A 5317-nucleotide genomic window follows, 5' to 3' on the forward strand; every position below is an offset into this window, starting at 1 on the left:
GCCTGCTGTGGAAGGCATGCTGGCTTGGACTTTCCGCAAGAGAAGGGTCCTTTTCAAATCTCAGGTCAATCAGAAGAACTCTAATTGAAACAAACCAGAAGATCTAGCCGAGGGAGAAGTACCATGTTATTAACTGATCTGTAGATAGACTTGTTGGCTTTTAAATTGAAAGGGAAAGGTTCAGACCTGATGCTAGATAATCCATTGTTCCCCATGGACACAAGACTGGCTGCTTGGCTTCATCTGTAGCTAGAAGATAGCCAGCAGGCCTGGTATCACCTGGCTGAACCAGATAGCAGGTACAAATAAAAATGCTCCTAGAGACAGCTCAAAGTGTTCAACACTAATAACTTGACAGCTAAATTAAAAATAGACAGCAACTCACGCAGGGTCCTGAGGAATAAATGCCCAGTGGTATCTTGGCAGTAAATAATATCTGCTCAGTTACAGACAACAGTGTGTCTCTCTCTTCTCAATGTCAAATAAGACGAATATCTATCCGCCGTGTGTGACTCAGCATGCATATATGTTTGTGTATGTGGTCAAAGCATTGTTCGAGAGGATGCATCGACTTGTGATGATACATGAGAAAAATAGGCAGAAAGGGAGGGAGAGTCGAGTTGAGCTTGGCACAGATGGGACCTTTTCACCTTGAAATTCTCCAAAACAAAAGAAAAACTGAGTAAACCACTGCAAAAGAACACTCAGACAGCGATTCAAGTGTTTAATTTAGTAGAACTTTAATTTTCCTCCTTGTAAAGCAATAAGTACGGGACATCCCAGCGTTGTCAATATGATATTGAAATGTATCCAGGGTGAAATTAGAGTGTGGAATTAATCAGTAACAAGCCAATATGCGGGCCCCTGATTCTATTTTCTGTGCATACGGCAAGATAAATCATTGTGAACCTCATTAAATGCCCAGCAAGCTCAAGCTAATTTCCCTGGGAGGCTGCTTGGCTCAAAGCCCCCAAATCCACATGGCTGTCTCTGGCCTCGGCAGGGCCTGGCAATGCAGAGAGAAAGAGATAGAAAGAGAGAGAACCAGGAAGAGGCAGATATAGACGGAATCAGATAGAGATAGGAGGGAGGGAAAGATGGATGGCTGGGTGTTGAATGACGAGCTCTCCTCTATCTCTCTTCAGCCACTGATGGAGCTCGAGGGAGCCGTGGACCTATAGTGATCGCACTCCGCTCCAGACTCATTTTATATAATAAGCACTTCAAGCTTGCGCTCACACTGTCAGCAAATTTGACACAGTACTATGCTTTATTACATTGTTTTTAGCATATCTTGATATCACACTGTTCATTTTTCTGTGGATGTTACTGCAGCATCCGCGCGATGTCTGCAAAATTGGAAGAACAGGAAAACCTCCTGTCATTCAGACTCGGGAGAGTTCATGCATTATTCAAGATGATTGCAGCCCATTTCTAGCCTTGTAGTAATACCAGTAATATACTACATTAGATCAGTCAGAGACAATTATGTCAAAGAATTGACTTTTTAATTATATGTTTATACCGTTAGATTTGGCAGAAAAGGCTCTGCTCTTTGAAGGAGCTATCAAAGCTGTAGACAAATAATCTCCTCTTAATGCGTGAACATGAAAACGTTAAATCAACAACATTGAAATCTTGGCACATAAGGAGGAAGTTGAGGTGCAGGAGGAAGCCGCATGTGAGCGAGAGATTTGCCGGCCAATTTTTGACTGAAGGTAGGACCTTGGGGAATCAGTGGGAAAACCTCCCTGAGATAAAAGTAAAGTGTTCTCAACCAAGAACAAAGTTGCAAACATGCACTTATGGAAACATCAACTGATAGCGTGCATTTAGTATTTGCACACCGTTTCACCAGATACAGACTGTACTGCTGCTTACTTACGTGACATGCAAAAAGCTTTTGAACAAATCTATAATCTTGTTTTTCATTACTGTGTAAATCTCGATTTGTGCTCTACTGTTTTTAATCTAAAATATTTTTTCCCTGCTTAAATCCTATTTGCCTGCTCTGCAGCTAAAATGCACCGTTTGTGTCTTGGATGTGCTTGAATGACATTCATTCAGTTCTAAACAAGTTTGCCAGTTTTCTGTCTTTAAATCAACCATTTCTATCAATTTGTCATACTGTTTACATGTTGAGGTCAAGATATCACCCGAGGGTACAGAAGCAGTCATAAAATCACAATAACAACTCTCAGCAATTTGATCCATTCTGTTAATCACAAAAAGCTGGTGCTTTTTTAATTTAAAAAAACGTAATGCTTGTTTACATTTATAAATTAAGAAAAATGCCTTTGGGAATCATTTCAATTGGACATTCCATGTTGCAATCAGCCAAGCAAGACCTCAACTCAGTTTCTTGCTTCTTTCTGTTAGCTGTTGCCTTTGTGATTTATCTTACTGGAGACACAGGTCAGTTTTTGCCCACAGAGAAACACAGAGATGGAAGCTTTACACTCAAAAGCAGATTATTACTCAAAAATGCAAGTATTGAACTTTCATCCCATCCATTTTTAATTCACTTGCTTTATTTTTATTAATTTTTTTACCATTTTCTTGTCCATCAGGGTAGTATGAACTCTTGAGTATAATTTCTGAAACCTTGCACATCTCGTGTATGAATCACAATCACTGCTGAAATAGAGGAGTGAAACCATGCTATAAGATGCTGATAATTCATTATTGATGGCTATTTCAATTTCATTGAGCACTCATCAAAAATCATAGTTTTGCAGCTGTGCTCAATTAATATCTCATTCCTTAACTGATGCACCCCAAGGTTATTACAACGAGTATGCCACTGTATGTGTATGTGACACATATTCTGTGAGAGAAGTAATATGTTGTGGCGTGTTAGGCTCCAAAATGGGCTCTAGAGATCTGATAGAGGACAGTACATCCAATTCCTCACATCTCCTCTTTTCTTTCTTTTTTTAACATCGGAAGATGATCGGCTTTACTAAGATTAACTAAGCCCCTCTAGGTGAAGCCATCCTCGACAGTCACCCTGCCAAAATTACCTTCTTATAGTGCTTGGTTTACCATTCAGTCAATTGTATTGTTAAAAGAATAGTTTGACATTTTGGGAAATACAATTATTTGCTTTCTTTCCGAGTTAGATGAGAAGATGAATACTACTCTCATGTGCATACAATAAATGTGAAGCTATAGTAAGCAGCCAATTGGCTTAGCTGAGAGGAAACATCTAGGCTTCTAGTACGTCTACACAGTACACCTGTAGTTTGTTCCAGTACTGTTTTTGTAAGGGAAAGCTCACTCATCACATTACATCTTTTTTGTATTTTTTTTGTATTTTGTATTTATTTACATTTTGGGGTTATGAGAGCGGTATCAATCTTCACATCTAACTCTTACTGTACATATTTAATTTTCCTTACTTTTTTTCTTTTTACAACTATGTAGAAATAATTAGAACCCCACTACAGTCAAGCGAATGCCACTTTGACAAATGGCATTTAGAAGATTTTTTTTAATTGATATTCCTAAAAGGAGAAACTATGCCTGTATGACTTGTTTTTACACAGCACTTAAAATGTCTGTTAAATTGACTTAGCCCTGCTGGCTGCTCGGGGATTGACTTCTAAATGATCACAGCATGTCCACCAGAGCTGTTGCAGCAGTAATGACAATGCGCCATGCACTTGTGCACCCTGCTGAGGTTGCAAACAGCCTCTCTGTACCTCTCTCATCACCTCAGTAACAGCATCAGTCAGCAGGGACGGAGGATGAGTGGATGAAGAGGCGACAGGTGGGCTTTCAGGAACAGTCCCACAACAACAACGTCATAAAAAAACACCTAGATCACACTAATTGGTGCCTCAGACCTTTCCTTATCTTTTTTACAGCCACAATTGAATTGTCTTTGTGCCTCTTCGACTAGTTGCATTTCTCTTTTTCATATGAACATGTATGTGTATCTGTGTATCTGTAGGGGCATCAAAGATCTATAGTTATCCACAATGTCATATTTACTATTTCATCAACTAAACATCTAAAGATACATGAAGCTGAACCAAATTTATTTTATCGCAGGAGACATCTGCCTACATGTCACCATATAATATTAAGTCAATCATCAGTTTCAAGTTTCAAGTTTCACTTCATTTATCCTTAGAAATGTAGTGTCCAGCAGGATGTCTAAAACACATACACAGAAAAGAAGCACCACCAGGGGCCTGTTTCACAAAACCAAGATAAGGGATTAAGCCGGGATTTCCTGGTTATCCTGGATGAATTTAGTCTTGACTCGGTTTCACGAAAGCAGAGGCACATAAATCACCATGGAGATTTATTCTGTGCAGCTAGCCTGGTCCTGACCAGGCTAACAGCCAGGCTAACAGCTAGCCTGGTCCTGACCAGGCTAACAGCCAGGATTTATTTAATCCTGGAACCTTTTCTGTTCACTCAGCAGTGGTTTTACCCTTTTCTTATCCGCCTGGATTAAAATACAACATGTGCATATTGCTGTTCATTTGAGTACTGTTATTATTTAAAGTTGTGACCATTATTTTTTTTTTATAATTATAAGTTTGTCATTGTTACTGTTATATTGCTGTATGAAGACTGCTGTTCATATTGTTGTAAGAAGTTTGATGAATATATTATGGCAGTTGTTGAGATAATTAGAAAAGGCTGATAACATTTCAAATGAGTTTTAAATGAAGTCTGTTACTAAGGGCAATACATACAATGCTGTACATTTCTATAGTTCCCCAATGCACCTTAAATTATTTCTTTTTTTTTTCTTTAACAATAAGGATCATGTTTGTTCTGCTTCCATGTGCATTGTATTTGGCATTCTTAGCACACAATTTGTGTTGTCCAGTAAACTGGGACTATAATTTGGGAGGATTGTACAATTTTAAGAACATATCCTAACTGTACAATCCTCCCAAATTATAGTCTTAGTTCACTGGACCAGTAACTAAATAGTGATGTAGGCTACTGTACATTCATGTAACAACAGGGAGAGGACACTTTAATGGTTTTTGACCTTATATTTTGCCTGGGGGGAAATAACTGATGAATATACTCTGTTCCATTCATGTTTATAGTGTGCATGGAATTTATCACTTTATTATCTTTATAGTTTCTAGATTTTACAGTGCAATTTCTTCAGTGTCTTTATTTTCTATGTCCCTATATACCAGGGAGCAAGGCATATAATATGTAGAGAAGGAAACTCGTCCTCTATAAAAAATAAAAAAACGCGAGAAAAAGCGTGACAGATAATAGCGGACAGACTAAATGATAGTCTAGTCTAAAAATATACATTTATGAACTACTGCTCTTA

The sequence above is a fragment of the Perca flavescens genome, chromosome 10, assembly GCF_004354835.1.
Source record: "Perca flavescens isolate YP-PL-M2 chromosome 10, PFLA_1.0, whole genome shotgun sequence".
Taxonomy (NCBI): domain Eukaryota; kingdom Metazoa; phylum Chordata; class Actinopteri; order Perciformes; family Percidae; genus Perca; species Perca flavescens.